This window comes from Oreochromis niloticus, linkage group LG14 (assembly GCF_001858045.2).
Source record: "Oreochromis niloticus isolate F11D_XX linkage group LG14, O_niloticus_UMD_NMBU, whole genome shotgun sequence".
Taxonomy (NCBI): domain Eukaryota; kingdom Metazoa; phylum Chordata; class Actinopteri; order Cichliformes; family Cichlidae; genus Oreochromis; species Oreochromis niloticus.
Window position 1 is genome coordinate 29,087,250 of NC_031979.2, and position 20,889 is coordinate 29,108,138.

The window sequence follows — 20,889 nt, forward strand, 5'->3', positions numbered from 1 at the left end:
AATTGTACTTTCTAATAACTAATTGGTCCCCATTGGTTGCATTTAGCTGCATGCTACAGAATTATCAGTCTCCTTTTTTCCTTTGGCAGAAGGTCCTTGAGATTCTCTTCCTGCTTGTGCTCTAGTCAAGTCATTATTCTCAAGTGTAAAATCTTGCATTTGGTTAAATCAAGGCAGCCTGGGACATGCTTTGGTCTGTAGAGAGGCTAAGACTAGAGGATGTTTTTTGCCACAAGCACCAGCAGCCTCCCAGCCAGGGTGCAGCAGACTTGCACACCTTAAGAGCTCTCCATGGATAGAGTGATGGAGGATTTATATTTACTGGAGTACATATAAGAATCAGTTATACATAATGGGCTATAACTCACTTTTTGCTACAGTAGGTGACAAACTGTACAGATTCACTCACATAAATTACGTTGACACGGTTTGCTTCCAGAGGGTGAGGGGAATTGCTGACCCATCATCGTCCGCTTGAGGATGTGTCACTGCCACGCCAAGGTTGATTTCCTCAGTCTTCTGCTTTTCCACAGGGAAACAGGCTATTTTGCCTCTGTAGCCACACTAATTTCAATGTTGTTTCCACTGCACTGCTGCCTTCACACTCTATGCTTTCTCAGCAGCTGCTGTCGAGGTACACTTGATGCCAGCTACACTTGTGGGTCTGGTCAGTTGCCAGCAGTCACAGGCTGTTGGTGGGTCCTGGGTGTAAATGTGAAGCACCGCATTGCTCAGCACGAACATGTGTGCCCACTCAACTTTTTCACGATAAACACGGCTTCTTGGGTTGTTATTCTAAAAACATTAAATCCAAGGCTCAAGTGCGATTCTCTCTCCATCACCTGTTTCAGGGTGCTTCTGACCTTTACTGTGACTCCCTGTGGGAGGACGTCAGCTGCTCCTGTCGTGAAAGCGAATGTAATAGCGAAGGCCCTCACCTGGAACAAGCAAGATCATTGGGCCATATCCTCACTTTCACGCCAGGCAGTCACCAAATAAACTCTATATACTGTAGCCGATTTAGTAGTGGTCCCTTGCAAGTCCTGTCACATTTATCTTCCCAGCCTGATATGGCTTATCTAGGTTCCAGCGTGTCAACCGTGGCACATTATCATATAAAGTGAGATAGTGAACGCATTCTATGTCACAGTCTGTGACCTGATTAGAGCTATATGCAGCAGTACAGGTGCATCGGGGTTTTGTTTGCCTGTTTGTGAGCATTGTATGAACATGTTCGGCCTGTTTGGTTTAGTGTGACAGCAAATGTTGGCTTATTTATGCAGCTGATCTGTTTTGTTTTGTTTTATAGAATTCTATTCTTCATTTTTAACTCACTGGAGATAAATCTGCACAAGAATGCTTTTCTCCTATTAGACTTTACAACAGTAAATAGATAGATGGATGTGGATACTGTTAATTTGTGCATGATGTCTTCGGCACCTGTTATCAGCACAGTCACGCAGCCAAGTGGTAGTCAGACAGCTGGATTAATCCTCTCTTTATAACATATTACCTCCCTCTTAACCTTTCAGAAAAGCAGGGGAGAGAGCGCGAGAGTGATCACACATGTAAGGAAGATCACGCCAGACATCTCGGGCGATTCTCTTACTGTTAATGAGCCCCGTGCTATCATCAGTAGTAATGACTTTCACAGGGAACAGCCTTCATTATGAATCCCTTTCGAACCTGTAGATGGTCACCTCTTGGAAACTAGTTGATCCATTTGTAAAGAAATGAAATCTACCATGTTTTCAGAGGCAGAATCGCAGTGTGTATGTTCAAAGTAGCACTTATTATGATGAATTTTGTACAAAAAGACGGTTCTGGGAAGGATAAAAGCATTCCCTTCATACATTTCTCCCCTGGGATGTGGTTGCTCTCAAAGGAGCCCTCCTACCAACAGAAATTTGGGAGATTCCAGGAGACCATAAAATTTCACCAAACATGAGGGAGGGCAATGAAAACAGCATAGGCGGAGACGTCCATTACCACCATAAGTGTGTTTTTATCAAAGTGAATATTTCCCTTCTTCTCCGGGCTTTTAATCTTTTATGTATTTTCTCTGACAAAACGCTTCTTTGAGGGCTCGTTCTTTGTCAGATGCGTTGGTGATAATTAGGTTTACAATAAAAGAGCAGCAGACATATGAGGATATCCTCCTCCTTTTGAACGTTTCTTTTCAAGGGAAACTTTAGGTAACTTTGCCTCTTGAGATTAAAAGACTGATTTTGATGACAAAATATCTGCCTGTGAGTTATTCCTTCCTCCTTTCTCCCTATTTAACTCACTTGTCTTTCCACACACTTCTGTGCGCCTACTCATTTTGAAGCTCTGCTCTATCATTACCTGAGTCGGAGGTGGGTTCATGGTGTATTTTGCAGTCTGTAGTTTGCCTTCCTTCCTCTCCTATTTACCCTGCATGCAAATAACTGTCAGGCTAGACGAGCGCTGTTTCACATTATGCTCCCTGCTCTTATGTTAGCATTCTCTCTTCTCACCACTGCTCCCTCAGAGAAGCAAGCAAACGCAGCTGTGAGCGAGTGGTATTTACTCTCATCTGTGCGCTGTTCATCATGACTAGTTCCATAGCATACCCTCATTACATGAAGGAAGCAGCCAGTGCTCTGCAGACTGGAAGAGCATTCTGTTGCTCACTTAAAGATGGTCTACATCTGATACAGGCATGGTTAGCGTACATATGGAGCAGTCGGATGTAATTTGTACTTGATTGATGATGGTTTATTAATTATAAGATGGATCAAGTGTTTTACTTCTGCAGTTTGGTGCCAGTTTCCACATTTTGCCATTAAAGCGGCTTTTAAAACAGCTGTTTCTAAAATGCGCTTGCCTTTGACATTGGGTCAGCATGCACTGGTGTTAAACATATGCGTAAACTGTTTGAAGTTTTCTATTTTAAAAATCTCCCAAGGATAAAAGCAAGGTCAGTGACATTACAGCTGAGTATAAACAGGCATTTCAACGTTGTTCTTTATTTAGACAGGTGTTAAAAGGGAGGTAAGTGCATCTAAGTAGTGTTTATGCACGTTCTACTGCACCCACCATATTCCCTGGGATGTATTATCTTGGTAAATCATCGACAGCTTTTTTTTGTATGGTGCTTTCCACACATGTTTATTATACTAATTATAGAGCATTCATTGTGATCTTTGGCAAGTCTGCATCATTTATGCGCACGTTGGAATATATGTTTCAGTGCAGGCATGTTTACGTACAGCTATGTGTGTAGAAATTGAATGACATAAAGAACTGCGCTTATACAAATTCTAATAAGCTACTGTCTTTTTGATGACCCCCCCCCCCCACACACACACACATACACACACACACATACGGGATTTGTGCCATAGTTTTGCTGAAATGTGCTATAAGAAAGTCAAAGAAGAGGAGATAGCTGTGTGCAGGCCTAAAACTGATGGGATTTCTGACATACATTCTCTTCCCACATGTCTTGAGAAATGATAACTTTCTTTTTTTATTCAGATTTTAACAGCTGTTCAGGTTGTTCATCTTCATTTGCAAAATACAAGGAAAAAAACTAAAGTGGTTGTAGCTCCAGGCATTCAGGGTTAAGATTTAAAATTTGTTTGCACATGCAGCACAGATACATCAATGAAAAACATGATTTCATTCTCTTGAAAAACAGCTAACTTGGAAATATGCTAATAACAAAAGTCTTTTTTTGTGTGTTTGTATGAGTGTTCCTGAGTGTGTTCAGTGAGTGGGCCAATTGCCAGTCATCCCTTACTTCTCTCATTGACATAGATGAGTTGTGATAAGGGTGGGGTGGGTGGGGGGGATTAGCTGTTCTACTGTTTTCATGCATACTGATGTATTTTGATTATGTAACACACACACACAGAAACACACAAGCATTCACTCCATATCATCTACCATTGTCAGCCATTGATTTGCAGACAGGACTTTATTGATTGTCATCAGCCACAGATTACAATCAGTCTGAGCTCTTCTTCTAGCCCAGGGACACTGAAGACAGATGCAGCACTGTAAAATTTCTCTATCTTAATCTGTCCAGATGCCAACTTCCAATTTTCTTGCGTTCTTCCTTAGTCTGCTAATAAATGTTTCATCGGGCTCAAAATTTTAGTGTCCTTTGACTGCCAGGGAAGGGGCTAAAATTATTAGAGCTATTTGGTTCTTAATAAATCTGGTAGTATTTGATGAATGGCTCTGTGCACTTTTGTAACTGCTGACAGAAAGAGAGCCACTTTGACACAGCATAGAAATAGACTGATTTATTAACAATACAGTCTATAATGTACTTTCAGACTTTGTAGCAGTTTTTATTGATGCTTCTCATTTTATACCCACATCAGCACATTGAACAAATTGCTTCATCTTTGGTCATTTTGGTATTATCAGCATGTATGTGATAAGTCTTGTCTTTAGTCTAGTGACTTGAGGCTAATTTAATTCAGAGGTAGATAGAGTTCCAGTAAAAGTTGGAGAATACTGAGGATGACAAGGACTGGCAGAATGTAAAAGGCCCAAGACCAATGGAGAGGATTTCGAAAGAAGACAAACAGCTTTAAAATTGTGCGTGGGTATGACTGATGAGCAATGAGTTACTAGGTTTCACTAGTAAGGTTCAGTTTTTGTGTCTGTTTCTCAAGAGTTCTTCCCAAAAGTATTCAGAAACCTTTCTACTAGGATGTTTTATGTTATTTTCCTGTTTCATTTCTATTTTGAAATATTACAAGAAAGAAAGGGGAGTGAACTTGAGGACTAAAAAAATGATGAGCCAGTCCTCCTCTTATTTACTTCTAATTACTCTTCTCGTCTGATGTAAATTGTATTGCTTTGCACATTACCAAGCAGCCCCCACTAACTCCTCTTTAAGGCGGCACACTGTCTCTCCATGAGAAGGCTTGTTAAAGACTGACCAGTGATCAAGCACCAAGGGCCTTCCCAGGTCAAACCACAGTGACCTCTTGACCTTTGTCTGCTTAACTCCAAATTATGATGTATTAAAGCACAAAGGACTACTAATGGCTTTGCATGTATTAAACATCTGCACTGCTTCATGATCAAAGGGCCATTTACAATAGGACCCTAAATATGCTCACAGGAAGTAGTGGTGAGTAAAAAAGGTCAGAGGTCAAGGCAAGCGTGTGAAGTGGACCTGTGGCTAATTATTAACTCACTGCAGTCTTTGTACTTGGAGCCAGCTGTAAGACTAGACGACTAAGATCTTTAATATCCTGTTTGCAGCTCCTAAATGTTTCTCTGTATCAGAGGAGCAAGACAGAAATGGAGGCTGCTGCTTTGAAGATGATTGAGCATGTCCTTTTAGTCTTGGAAGCAGATGACAATCAGAAGCGCAGGTGCCTAAAGAGAGAATGCCATGTTCTTAATTGCGGTGAAGACGATTTCCTGTTATCAAAGAGTGTGATCGTACAATGGCAGTCAGACTTCTGGGCAGCGTTGCGCGCCTTTCAAAGCAAACAGCCATTGTCTCAGTTTAGAGTTGTGGCTCCATTCCTGTGGTGTCAGAAATTATACAGTTGGTCTGAAACGACAGGATCCGCTGTTTGGACTTGACTTGGCCGCGGAGCGCAGTGCTGTTTAGCTCAAAACCCCTCAATTTGCTTAGACTTAAATGAGACATTGAGAAGTCACCAGACATTCCTGAAGTGAGTGAGCAATCATTCTGTATTCCAGTGGCACAGAGATGAGAGACAAAGAAAGCAATTGTAACTGACTGAGTTTGAAGGTAGCTAAGCGGTTTATGAGTTGCCACAAATACTGGTAGTCTTAACTGTAAGATGAAGTTTCTGAGCTCTGAGGACTTTTAAGTGTTGTGGTTTTGAGGTGAGTTTTATCATGCTTGTTTTCAGTGCGTGACTAAGTTAGTTGAGCAATCCTTGATCCTCACTTGTCATGTTTTTGCTTGCACAGTACACAACATGTTAACTGAGTTAATCCTCTGCTACAATTAATCTTAAAAAAACCCAGTGTGGATTTGAAATTGAGCAAAACTTGAAATAACAAGAAATATCAAATTAGTTCAAAATGGAAGCCCTTCAAAGAGTTTAAGTGCTGGTAAAGTGAACAATTAATCATGTTCTGAGACTCAAAAAGTCATTGACCTCCCTAATAAGAAGGTGATAATGGATGATCCTTAATTGTTCCATTTATCTCTGCTCCAGATGTGCTCGAGGGTTTTTCTTCCAAGAGCCTTTCTTGTCTTGACAGGGAATTGCATCTTTAGAAAGACAAGGTGGCATTGTCTTAGTAAAAAACAGACTTTGACTTTCTCTTTGTTTACACCTGGATTTAGTTCCAAGTCACTTTGACAAGTTTCTTTAAGACAGAAGATGATTTATAGTCAGCCTCACTGTAAATTATAGGAAACACTTGCAGCGGCACACACATTTCAGAGCTTTATAAGGGTGGATATGTGACATTTTTTTATTAAGTTATAATCCCGTTAAGTGTTTTTCAGTTGGGGATTTGGCTGGCTGCAGTTTCTGTAGGGTTGTAATCATCATTTTACCCAAACTGACAGCAGCACAGTGTACTAAATAGTAATTATTTTATAGTATTCATCATACACGAGCACTACCAGCAGCGACCAAAATAACAAATTCCTGAAATGCTTCTGGAAAATGAATAACAAGTGAAATCTGATTTTAACCAAATTCAATGAATTCATGTAACACAAGCCGAACTGAGCTTATCATAATAAAGTATTCAGTATTGTAAACCTAAGCAGAAACCATGCAACAATACTCTCTTGCAGCAATGAGGGAAAAAAATCATTTCATCTTCAGCTTGCCTTTCCTTCACCTCCCAAGACAGTATAATAGAAATATATTTTATCTACCCTGCTCTGTTTTTTCTTTTTATTAGTTTTTTTTTTACTTTTCAGTTTCTGCTTATGTCTCTGTAGGCTGTGTTTTTCTGTCTGCTTGTCGGTCTTTCTCTCGGTGGGGTATATCTGGGGTCTTTGGCAGAGGTCTCTCCCCTTTTCCTCTAATTGGCCAGCTTCCCTCTCTCCTTGGCTGCTAGATAATTGGACATGCAACCCCATCCCTCCCCTCCCAATCATTGCCTCTCTCTAGCCCCCTCTGCATTCCATATACTTCGCATCCCAGTGTGAGTCTCTCGGTGGACCCATCTTCGACCACTAGATCAAAGGGAATATACAATCCCACACTGTCCAAACACATCACAGCCCAGGTTGCTCTCGCCTCACTCACAATACCAAATACCAGTATGAGATGAATTTTTATGTCCAAGATATTACATCCAGCATCTTTTTCCACTACCTGGAGACAAAGAGTAGCACCTCCTTGCAGTACATTAAGAACAAGGTAATTCATTTTGGTGTAGCCTTGCTGGAATTATTCATGAGACGTTCAATATAAAAATATTCTGAACTGCTCCGGCCCTTAATAATTCATGCGTAGCATTCGTCTTCATTGGTATAGAGAGCAGCGGAGTCGTCTGTCACTATAGAGAAGCTAGGTTTAACTGGTATCCAGCCCTGGGGTTCACAGAGGTAAAACAGGAGCACTGGAACAAAAGAAGGCGGCGTGTGGTTTTGTCCCTCTGACGCGTGGGCCTCCCATCTCTTGGAAGGAGGCAGCTTGAAAGAGGGGAAGACAGCGCTGTTGACCTTTTGGGAAAGGACCACTGGCTTCAGATTGAGTGATGGTGTCAGCCACAAGAGTAAAACACCTCTATTAGGAATGTCTAGCATGCTTGGGCACTTCTAATTATGAAGAATGCAAAACAACAGTCAAGAGATACAGGAGAGGTTGCTTCGCAGTCATCCGTACGCCGGGCTTGCTCACCAGCTACAGATATGCGGGACCCACCACAGCGTGACTGCTTCGCTACATTCACCACCTCAGATTTCAGAATTTTTCCCTCTTCCATCCTGTTTTGAAACTAACGCTACTTTGTGTTCCTAGTTGTTTGAGTATTAACATAGCCATTGCACAAACCTGACAGCCCTGTATTGCGGTTGTAGCACCATGCAACCAAGCATTGCTCTAACTGCAGCCAGCAGGCAAGACTAAATCCACCCACATTTGAGCTCATTGAGTGGGAGTTCAGACAATCCCTGGAGTCCATCTAAGAAAAAACTAAGATGAGGCTAGAAACTGGGACCCAGGAAAAAAATAAGTAACTCAACTTTGTGGTTTCTTTAAAACTGCCAATGATATAAGCCATATGTGTGCAATTTTACTTGACTAGGTTGTCATCCCACTTCCCCATAAAGGTATCCCTGTGAGGGGAAAAGGCTTGTAACATTATCAGCAGAAATGCATTGCTACTGGGCAGTGGATGATAAAGAGAAGAATGGATAGCTAAAAAAGATGGAGAGATGGAGAGCAGAGGGAGTCCCCAGAGATTTTCCCACTGAGAGACTGAGGTCAACAGCAGAACACAAATGGACTTTTTTTTTTTTACCAGGAGCCATAAGGGAGTAAGACAGCAGCACCAACTAGCCCCCACCCCTTCTACCTCCACCTCCCAACCTTATCGGTCAATGAGAACTGAGGCCTCATTATAGCAGACCTCAAAGAAGCAAAGCAGAGGTGCAAAGACCAAATAAAAGGGAACCAAAATGAGAAGAGCAGCCACAGTGAAGTGCCATCACTAACAACCATTGAATTTATTTCTCAGTATGGCAGATATATATAATATTATCTCATGGAATAAGAGCATGATACACTTGTATATCTGGGAAAAAATTATTAACTGTTGTAAAACCTCTAAGCATTCATCTTTACTTCAGCAATAAAATACATTTCAGCATAACCCAACTGGCAGATTTGTCATCTCATTTAGTTTTACTGTCACCAGCACTCATAAAACGTCTCTATTTATTCAGTGGCAGACAAGCATTGCTGTTTCTCTCAAAGCGGTGTCCTTGTGCCTACCCCAGTAACCTTGAGCCCAATGGAGGAGGTCAATCTGAATCAGAGCGGGTACTCTTTTAAAAGAGAATTACAAACTAGAATGAGGGAATAAAAGACCTGCGGTTGCTAATGATAGCAGCAGGGAGGGCAACACTGGGAGTCAGGTGATTATTCAGTATCTCTAAATTCATTCCTTGCCCTGTATCGCTCCTCCTCACCCTCTCATTTTCTCTACCCATTTGTCTTAAATGGGGGGGTTTTTTCTCACATCTCAGCAAAAATTAATTCCCTTTTGCACTTTCTCTCTTTCAACATGGTATTGCATTGGTCGATTAATATACAAATACTTTGTTATGCATGCATCCTTAAAAAATTTTTCCCCCGTTGTTGGAAATGAACAGGGTCCCAGCAGAGTCAGGGGGAGTGAGGGAAAAATAGTCTCAAATGAGGTCCAGGTGTGCAGGTAATCAATTTCATGGAGGCTGGTTTTGCAAGGCTGCATGCTGAAGGAGACTGTCATAATTGGGCCACCATTTCAGACAGGTAATGGCTTTACAGCATTTTATTCTTGGCATACACACAGACGCACACACAGACGCACACACATTCCTGCGTAGACCCACAGAAATCACAGGCAGCTGAACACAATTGAGACAGATTGGTTTGTGGCACTTTCTAGTTACCCTCATGTTTCAAGGACTATTGCTGGTTTGTTCATTCATCATAAGGCAGAGGCTGTTTGGTGGAGCTTTTTCCTGGCTGTGGCCAGATTGATCACGGAGCACAACTCCCGCTCAGCTTGTTAACATTAGCTAGATAAGTTGTCCAGCATACTGGGTGCGGCAAAGTTAAAGAGCCTTTTATTAAGGCTAAACTGTAAATGGATTCGCATGACTGAGGTGCTTTACACGGGAGACCAGTTTTCTCATGGATCATCCTGCTTGCCTGCTCTTATTTGTACACGCTATCCTCTGTGAGTCAGCAGACAACACAGGTGTTTCTGCAGAAGCACTGCAATATTCATCAAAACATTGTATGAATTCAGCCTGTATCCTCAAGTTTATATAACAAATAAATAAATATAAATGAAGGCTCGGGATGTACAGTTGAGTGACAGACTAATGGAAAAACATTTACCTTTATAGTAAAGGAATTAGGCTGTTGTTTGTGAAGGTACTCTGTCATCCAGGTCTTGGTAATCTAAGGAGCTTGGAAAGAAAAACGACTGGACTTTATGAGTTTCTTGAAGATGTTTCACCTCTCATCTGAGAAGCTTCTTCAGTTCTAAGAGCAACTGGTGGAGAGTCCCAGATTTTAGGTGTTTATGCTGTGCAGTCCATTTGTTGGCATGGTTTGGGTGCAGTTGTGCTCTATGAGGGATGGGTAAATGCAAATTTCAGTTTTATCACCATAATCATATTGTGAAATATTTCTACACTGACAGAAAAGTGTCCTTTAAAAGGTCAAGCTCACTCACTCGATAGTTTGAATAAGAAAGTAATGTGAATCATATGCTATGGCCTTCAGAGTCATCAAACATGAACCCAAGCGAATACTTCTGGGAGATTATGGATGGAGATCTTAGATGTTAGGGCTTTCCAGCACCATCATTAAAGCGCCAAATGAAGGAAAATCTTCTGTAAGGATAGTCTTCCATCCCTCCAGTAGAGTTCGAGAGACTTGGAGAATCAATACAAAGGGGCTTTGAAGTTGCGCTGACAGTATGTAACAGGCCAGCACTTCATAATGGTTTCTCCTTTCACAAGTCTGTGATGGTGTACATTGTATTTTTTTCTAGATTTTTCTTCAGATTTTCAACCATGCTTACATTTATTTTGCCTGTCACTTGTTTTATTATGGTTGTGCTTTTATTTCTATTGTTAAGTAAAGCATATCGCATTTATGTGTAATGAAATTTGCAATATAAATTAAATTTCCATTCCATTTTTAAAGTTAGTTTGCATAAAAATCAATACAGCGGGACTCTTCCGTGTGGCTGTTTGTACTGCCAGAAACATCCTTGTGACTAGTGGAGAGACATTCAAATTTCTGTTTGGAGGATCTCTTGTTGAAAATTGTCATTATAATAAATCGCTGCCTACATTATATGCTCTAAAGAATACTAAATTTAATTATGAAACTTTATCTTAATTGGTCCCAATCTACCTTTGCGGAGAAGAAGTAGAAGAAGAAGAGAGCCGAGAGGAACTGACATGCAGTGGCATTTACACAGACACTGACGCACACATTTGCGCACACTGAACACAAAAGAACATGCATCTTACTGGCTCTTGCGTTTTTTTTCCTGCCTTAATGGATCCAATTACTCTTTCAAAGACTGCCAACACTGTACCTTATGGTGAACCAATTGTGATGGTAATTCAGTTATTTTTAATGGACACACTCTCAATAATGAACCTGTAGGGGAAAGATTTTCCAGACAAATTGCAGCTCACGTGGTAAAAGTCGATTATGCTAATGTGAGGTGCAGAGAGGTTGTCATGTCTCGTGAGGTAGGGGGTGTCATGTATTCCCCTGTATAATGAAGGAACCTTTCCTAAAATGCTCCCACTTTTGTTCCATAATGGGAAGGGAGGGGTTTGCTAGTAGCATTAACGTATGACACAGTGTTGTAAAATGGCATTGAAATCAACACATCTATGTGTATGTCCCCTGCTGAGGTACAGTATGGCATATTCCACCACTCTGCATCATTTATGAGTCACAGTTTGGAACCTAGATATATGGCTTTCTCCAAGGGAGTCAGAAGAGGACAGCACACCAGATGGCTCTGAGAATTCGGTCCAGAGTGTTAACATAAACTGATATTACTTTTGGTCTATTCACTCTGATCCAGTATCATCTTTCTGTGATGCCCAACAGGCGTGCGTTTTTGGCTTTCCTCCTGATCAGCCATTGAGTTACCTCGTCTCCTCTCACAAGTTCCCGATCTCTGACACTTAGCAGACAGGAGCCTGGGATGGGGACCACCGGACACAGAGGAGGTCACTGTATCCTGTTTCACCAGAGAGGATGAATAGATCTGGGGCAACCAAACACACACACTGCCCCCAGACTGCCTAGGGCACCGTGGTCCGGAGAAAAAGGGAAGGCGAGTACAAAAGAATGACTGAAGTGCATTCCTGAAAGGAGGAGAGATGGGATTGAATGACAGGGGAGGACAAGGGGCCACTGGTGACACTGGCAGCCAGTAGGATTGAGTTTTCCCTCCGAAAAGCAGGCTCAGAAAAAACAATGACTTTGGCATTTGTCTGGAAGGGAGAAACAGAAACTGGGATCTTGTGGTGTGGAGAGCTTAGGGTTCACTGGAATGCCTTTAATGTAACCCTGCCAGGGCTCTCATCGGATACTTCATGGCTGTCCTTATAGAATGTAACATGAATCAATCTTTATCACTGCAATACTTAAAGTACACTCAGCAACTCTGAGGGTTTTCTCTTGTAGTTCAACACACTGTGAATAGAAAGTTTATGGTGAATAACAGTGAGGTTTTTGTGCCAAGATGAACTGCCCTCCAGCTCTATCCTACATTAGATAAGGATCGGCATTCCTCCACTTTACAGATGTAGGTCATGTAGCCACAGCAGTGCAAGCAGCATTTGAGGCTTGCTTCATTTGTTTTATGACCCATCACTGTTTATTGTGGATTATCTGCCCTTCTACCTCTGAGATGAAATCGAGTACATCGCGCCTCTTTTTCTTCTGCTTTATGGCTGAGATAAAACCACATCATTGTGTTTGGGAAATGCATACATCATTTACTAAAACAAATTTACAATCGAGAATATTCTGTGTTTGCTATTAGAAGTGTGGTGGTGGGGACATTAAATTTTAGTTAATGTTCCTCGAGACGTCAATTGAACAGACTAAATGAGCATGACTGAGAGCACCACGGTGTGCATGTGAGATTTTGCCTTATGCACAAAAAACTTATTGCAATTGAGGCAGCTGTTGCACGTACCAACTTAAGTTTAACCATACTTTCAAAGGTTTAGTGATCTTGTTGCTGCTAAAAGCTGGATCTCTCTTTCTCTTTCTCTGTCTCCCTGACAGACTTTTGTCATTTTTTCATGTGATTCATGAATCTCACAAGGACTGACCTGCTGAGATTGTTGGTGTGAAATCTCTGGAAAAGTTAACATTGTGTTCATTTACACAACAGATTGTTGAACAGGAGTGCATGCCTTAAAAGAGGCTAACTTTTCAAGAATGTATTATAAACATGTTCACAGGGAGTCAATACTGCTTGACACATAATATTGTATTTCCACCTTTTGATAATTTATTTTCTAATATCAAGTCAGGTTGTCACAATACTAGAATTTCAATCTCGATACTGATACCCAAGAAAATATTCAGTACAATTTTCATTACCATGTGGGGCAAAAATGACCCAAAAAAATCAAGAACCATTTTTTATAACATCTATGACATCTTTTTTTTAAAGTCGACTGATTTAGCGCAAAATAAATAAATAAACAAAAATCATCTTGGTGCCAAAAACAAAAACAGTATTTTTAACCTGTCTGAAGCAGTGCTGTGCTTCTGGTAACTTGGCTCCACATTTTCGTTGCTGTCCTCTTGCTGGTAGACTTTTCTCAGCTCATGTGGGATTTAAGAGAAACATAATAGTTTTTGGGCACAATAATTGTGTTATCCTCGTAAATGAACACCGTCTATTATAACATTACAGACAGCAGGATTGATGGCGCTTGGTGTCTAGCCCCCACATTAACATTACCATTTTATTATTAGCCATAGCTGCTAGGCGCTACCTTAATGATAACTTAACAGACAGCTAATGTGGCTATCGGATGAAGGTACTTTCGTCTGCTCCCTTATTTCCACTGCGGCTGCCACAGCCGGTGGATATATAATCATGTAATTAGCTTGTACGTTGCCAGAGCACTGAAACACACGGCATGAACATAGTAGAAGCAGAGAAGTCTGCTTGCTTCATGTAAATCTTACTGTTGATAAAGATTAGTAAATGCACCAAATTCAAATCATAATGCGCACACTAAAGATGTGTTACAGCATAATGCCCGAGATAAATCAAGAAAACGATCCACGGAACTTACAGAAGTCTAAATGTCTCTCATGGCGGAAGCTGATAGAAATATCCTCCCAGGCAGCTTTTGGCAGACACAGGTCAGCAAGTCAATAGTGGCCAACAGCTCAGCCAGGGGCCACCACACCCTGCAGATACCAATAGAATCCAGTATCACACTTCCACTAGTTATTACAGCTTCTTTGTTGGTGGTAGTCTGTGAATAGGGCCAGATTGTATTTCCCCAGTGTCCATACTGCTATGGGACAGGAAGAGGCTAAACAGAGCCAATTAGCTTTGATTTCTGGTCAATTAGTTGCTTTTTTCTTCTACATAAGAGTGTATATTATCCTTGGGGAAAGGATGGCTGTCTGGGACTCAGTAGAAGTCTGTGGAGCTCTTGTTGACTGTCCAAAACAAGTGGTCAAACACACTCAGATGAGTAAACAAACAGCAACATGAGATGTAGAACAAAGGCAAGTTGAATTCTTCAGATGAGTTGTTTTTTGTATTTCCATGAAAGCTCATTCCTGAAATGAAATGACAAATGTAGCTGAATGTAGTTTTAAGATTGCTTCTTGGTACGGAGATATTTTTGGCACATTGTGATGTGCACTAAGACATGGTTGACATGGGAGGAGGGAACGGTCGGGCTTTGCTGAAAAGGAAATTGAAAAGAAACTGAATACCAGGAGTCAGATTTCATGAAATAATAGCTGTGACAGAAATGGGAAAAGGCAAGGAAGCAGAGAAACCAAGAATGATTTTTCTTCTTGGCTCACAGAAAAAGAGAAAGACGAGGACAAATATATCAGGGCCATAATAAATGTACCATTGTGTAGGCAGTTTAACTCGCATACAGTGCAGTTGGAAGCAAATATTGCTTCTGTCAAACTATTATTGGGAGCTGGAGTTGGCCTTTCAGAGTGGAAATCTTGGACTTGGATTTCTTTGACTACAGTGAAGCACACTGCTGGACTCTCCCTCAGGTCACTTTCATGGATCTTCTACAGGGACTTTTCTCCCTCTCTGTGTGTGTGTGCCAAGTGAGAGATCAAACAAAGCAATGCATATTGGATCAGGTCCATGTGCACGTGGCCTTTTATAGTGACCTGCCAAGGATTCTGCGCCAAAAAAGGGACTAACTACAAGCCAGTGCTGCTATCTTCTGCTGGGCCTTCAGGCCACAGTTCAAAGGCCTGCTGGCTGGAGCTGTCGGCTCTGTTGGCTTCTTACAGCAAACACACACACACGGACAGTACACAAGCACAAGTGGTCAAGCTCACATTGTAGGATACATAAACACATCAACACAGAGAGTGCTCTCTTGCATGCTCATGCATGGACTGGAGTGGGGAGGTGTCCATTTTGACTTTAATTGTGTTTTTCTATGCATTAGCCCAGGGCTCATTATGGCCTCATACGGGGCGTGGGTGGATGAGGATACATGCATGAAGCAGTGACAGAGGGCTTTTAGTGGACAGATGAGAAGGTGGAGGGCCTCTTCAGGTTGGGCAGTGCTCTTCTATCTCATGTGGAGTGGCCATGGATTGCTCTTACTACACCATTCAAGTTGATCACTGCCAGTCCTTACTCCAGCCATTCTAAACAATGGCTTTTGTTAGTGGTGGTAACTCTTTCAAGGACATAATTTGGAGTACATTAGTGGTGCACACAGCTGCGTTTTCACAGCGGTGTTAAAGTTACACGTGTGGTATATGTAATGCAGTATGTGTGCTTGCATATCCATGTGGCATCTGTAGTGAAACAATGGAAGAATCGGACTGTGTAGCCAGTTGAAATGGATGTCCTGGCTCATCTATTCCTACAAGTTGTGGTTTTTTTTATTATTATTGTTATTATATAAAAGTAATGTATTTTGGATCAGGAAGTTAAGTTTTCATAGACTGTATCTGTATAATCTTCATTACTGTCCAACATACTCAACATCTGGCCCCGTAATCGTTTTTTATTAAATGAGGGAGCAATTAGTGAAAATCCGGAAACATAAATGCATAACAAACACACATAATAAACATTTCCTTAGCAACCCTGACTCCAGTCCAAAATGTGTAACTGGAAATGAGCCAAGAAAATATCCACTCATTTCAGTGTAAAGTTCAAGCTGGTGTCAAAATGCAAACGAGCTGAAAAGAAAAATTTGAGTGGTGTCCAAATTTGGATTAAAAAAATAACCCCTCCCCTCACCCCACTGATTTTGCACAAAACACCCAGCACCAGCCACTGAGAACAAATAATGTTTTGTCTAAATATGAGTAAAAAAAAATCTAAAAATTTTGACCTTTAGCCCAAGCACTCTCTTACCCTCAAATGTTTTATGGTATTTTGAGATTTAATGGTTTTAATTAGTGATATCAGCAGCACGCTTTGATGCTGGACCATTAACGGGAAATGTGCTTCATCTTTTTATACAGAACTGTATGGATAGAAAATAGGATACGGGACAAAGAACCCCAGTGAGATCATTACTCATCACTGTGCAAAGACATACAGTATGGCCTTATCTGTCACCACCGAGGGAAGATGCTGTCATGTGACTGGTTCACTCCCCAGAGACTCCTACTGGATCATGCTTAAGCGAGCACAGTAAACCACTGTGATGTACAGTAAGAGGGTTACTTCTAGGGCCTCGTGCTCATGGTGTGTAGTTAAGGAGGTATGGTAAAATAGATGGTGACAGATGGAGGGTCAGACACTGGGATTGCAAGGACAACACTGGCTGGGTTTTTAGCCACATGATGACAGAGCTGACACTGGAACATCGTCTGGCGTGCTCGAGATGTCTCTGTTTACTAGTCGGGGTTTCCACTCACTTAACTTTGTTGTAGATCTGTCAAAGGGTGAGGTGTCCACTTTAACACCAGTCATTCACAATGCGGTGTTCTCATGTTTTCCAGACTTTGCTCCATTTTTCTTCTGTCATCGTCACTCCGCAGTTACGCTAGTCATTTCAGTATACGGGGATTGAGAGAGATGCACAAATGAGACAAAAACTGACACATATACAAAAGTTAAAAAGAGCGTCAGAGATGAAAAGCAGAGAGAACTATGCAATAAGGATGGAAGCATCTAGATAGAGGGGAAAAATATTGCCAGTAGTTCCCTCTGAATAATTCATAGGTTCTTCACGATTGAAAAACTGACTGCTTTTTATGATGTCATATTTCACAGCTAGTTTATACTCAGGATGCCAGTAAAAGCCCAGAGACTGAAGGTAGATATTGGAGATGTAGCTGTGATACTCTGATACGGTGTGTGTGTGGTATTTTCCCTCTCCAACCCAAACATACTGTAACTCTCAGTTCATCTTCCATTAATTAGTCTCTACCCGATGTGTGTATTTACACTGTCTCTGTTTTGATACCTGAACCTTTGCAAATTAACTGTGCAATAAAAATTTGAGTGAGCCGACCTTGGTGTTCAGAGATCCTAGTGTTTTTGACTTTTTGTGTATGCTCCGTGTGAACGCGTTCTCTCATGTCTCAATAGCTGGTCAACCAAACAGTTCAACATCCCTAAAAGCTCCAGTTGACTTGTCTCAAAGCCATTTCTCATGACAAAGAATGCGCACTGAAACCACAGAGTGATTTGTGTGATAAAAGAGGGTCTTGGGTATTGAACTAGAATCCATCGCCACTTCAAAGACTCCCAGAATCCATAGAAGCGTTTGCTATTCTCTGTTGTGCAGGTGTGCTGCCTCCCACAGGCTCTGAAAGCCACGGCGCTCTACAGAGATGCTATCTCTCCCAGATACAGACAGCATGGTGGGGACTCAAACAATAGAAGGCATATGGTCTCTGGTACTGCAGGAGGGTTGTGTGTTTGCAATCACTTCAAAAATTGCAGGCAGATCCAGTTGTTTGCAAGGGAATGTAATGTTTTGTTTTTAGCTAAGTTAAAATATGTGCAGTGTTTAGCTGAGTTTTTCTCCCAGCATAATGTGACCCAGGTTTGCTTGTTTCATCCCACATTTCAAAAAGATGCAAATTACAGGGAAGGAAGACTCCCAATTTGCTTTTGCAGCTCTGGCTGTGCTGTGTCAGGATCAAACTGCACAGTATTTTGTGCTGTTGAACACCAGCTGTGTAATATCATCTTTCTCATCGTGTTTTTTGTAGTTGATCTGAAACTAGTTGCTAGGGGGCCATACTTCTTTTGAGTCAGCGTGTTTCAAAGGAAGCTCCAATTGGCCACTGTCATAAAACGTCACATGCTAACTTTTCTTGTTGGGACAGAATCCTAATGTCACCCAGATGCTGCTTGTTGTAGCAACGTAACACCAATGTACCAAGATAAAATAAGTAACCGTCAACCTTTGTCAGGCTGATATTGTATTGTCCAATTCCAGTGTTGCATATTGCATTTAAGCTGCACTATGCCAAAATCCCTGTGCTCAAGCAAAATAGTGAAGGAATGTTTTATTGATGTCACCCTTATGGCTTCTGCCTCCCGGCAGGTCTAACCCACATAATATGAACTCCTCTGAATTATTTTGCTTTTCTCCACAACAAACTGCCTTCATCTGGCGCTCCAGAGGGCAACAAGCCCTGTCACATCCTGGCCCCGATTTTTTTTTTTTTTTTCTTTTTTTTTTTTGGAGCACAATGTAGCTTTTTGGCAGTACGGTCTCTTATCAAAGGTTTGTTGGCATTTTTTGTGCCTGGTAAAACCTAAACATGGGTTTATTCTGTGATTACCTCCACGGGGAGGCGGTGGCAGTATTTTGTGAGGCATGTTAGATGTTAGGTCTTATCTCAGGAAAGCTGGTAGGAACGGAGGTAGTTTATCTGCTCGCTGAGTCTTTACCTCTGCAAATGAGATTTTTAGTTTGTTGGAGAGATACTGAGGGAGCGGATGATGGTTGTGGGGGCTTCTTGTCTTGCTTGTTGATTTCACAATCACACGCTCTGTATTGCCAAGGGACAGTTTCAGAGTTTTCGTGTTTGCTTGTTTTACACCGCAGCTCCACTGCTCTATTAGTACACTGAAGCAGTTGGGTCAGCAAGTGCTAATGAGTTGTATCACTGACCACGCAACCTGGCAGCTTTGAACACAACGCTGTGTGTGTACACATGGCTTCTGACCTCAAATGCGCTCCTCATCTAGCAGCCGGCAATACACAGCATGCCACCATGCTGAATGTCTTTTAGTTATATTTCACCTATAGCTGAGTGTTTATTCCTCTCTTAAATAATCCAGACTGCCAAGATTTAAATGGTGTTCACACGAACTCTTATTTCACCAGTTCTTGCCTCTCACAGACTCATTTGTACAACACACCCCAGTTGGTGCTTTAGCTGTCCAGCTCATGCATCTTTGCTTCTCCCTTTTGGCAGAAAATTCAAACATCTGCCACCCCCACCCCCCACCCCCCCAAACACTCCTCTGCCTTTCTGCCTTCCATTCCCTTATCCTTCTTATCGGCCGACCAGTTCTTTCTCCTTCATTTCTTAAATTTCCTTTCCTCTTGCTCATTGCCCCTCCTCTGCACCAGATGGGCTCCTCTCTTGCTTTCAGGATAATTTGTCTATGATGCATGGGGGCTTTGGGCTGACCACATGCCTTTGGATGTTGGGAATGGCATCCGTGTTGAGTAGGATTTTTTTTTTTTTTTTTTTTTTTTTTTTTTTAATGAAGAGGTGAAAGAGAGGTTGCTGCTTCTGTTGTCTGTCAGCAAAATAGTTCAGAAGATGAGGAAAGAGAAGAAAGGCTTTCAGTGTTTCAAATTAAAGGCATAAATGAAATACTGATTAATTATGATTATGATTAATAATGATTAATAAAGACAGAAAATCAAAGAAACAATTTAGAAAACAAAAGGAAAATGACAAAAACAACAACAGAAAGTTAGAACCAGCAGGATAAGCTGCCCTTATTAAAAGACAATTGAAACATCCCTGATCTTTAATAAGTCCATTACATTGTACAGTTGATGGGTTTTATACCATCCTTGTCACGGCTTTTCTTCTTCCCAAAAGGAATAACTGCCAGAGGAAATTTCTTTAGTGTGATTAGATGTTCATAGATGAATTTTTCACATGTCAGTGTTTTGAAGACTCATCTCCAACTGTATTGCAAAGAAAGCCTGCAGGGAATGGGGCTGAAAAGATATGAGACCAGTATTTAGTATTATCCTTTGCTGTCACCCAATGAGGCCAGGATATGTCTATCATCTCTGAGCAATTTTCCCTCTTACATTTTCTATTTCGAGAATTTCCAATTACGAATCACTTAATAGCTTTATTGCATGTGGTTTTATAACTTTGTGTCACATCATGTAGGTGTCACAATTTTACAGGACAAATGTAAACATGATGTTAAACCATGTGATTTTAATAGGCACTTATTGTTTTCTTTAATCAGATATATTTTTCTTGAAAATTATATTTAGGAAAAAGTCAAACAAATCTTCTTTGTGAAAAATGAGGTTTATGCATTGTCTGTGATAAAAAGATGAAGATGACTAACTCTGAATGACCTCAGTTAAAATATAATTAACAAAATCAAACTCCCCACATAAAATTTGTTTAGGCAGAAAACACTGCGACACTCAGCTTTGTTCTCGTCTCAGGGTACCAAGCTTGAAAATTCAGTCTATGCAACAGGCATGCATTGCCACAGAGGTGGAAAAGATTCTGCTCCCACCTCTATAAATCTACTATAAGGCTACTGCGCCAACTCTGTGAGTGCAGTAGCCTTAAATTTCCACTTCTACGGGGCTTGGCTTTGTACCCTGGGGAGACTATCATAAATCAGCTCAGTAGGATGTTTCAGGCATGTTAACAGTAGCAAAGTATCCCATAAAACAAAGGAGAAAAACTATGACAAAACATTTCTTTTGTCTGCGCGCTCAATCCTGTGAAAATTGAAATATGGAAAATGGGG

The 20,889-nt window shown here is 41.2% G+C and overlaps 1 long non-coding RNA gene across 7 annotated transcripts in view; it reads left to right on the forward strand.

Annotated features, from left to right (window-relative positions):
• Nucleotides 1-20,889, forward strand: part of LOC102081077 (roundabout homolog 1) — a 221,376-nt gene that overhangs the window by 148,067 nt on the left and 52,420 nt on the right. Inside the window, exon 1 of one of the 7 annotated variants that reach the window (XR_002056408.2) lies at nt 9,327-9,455. The exons of the other annotated variants lie outside the window; for them this stretch is intronic. This is a non-coding gene — a long non-coding RNA (roundabout homolog 1). Of the gene's footprint in view, nt 1-9,326; nt 9,456-20,889 lie in introns of those variants that run through there. 7 annotated transcript variants of the gene reach the window in all.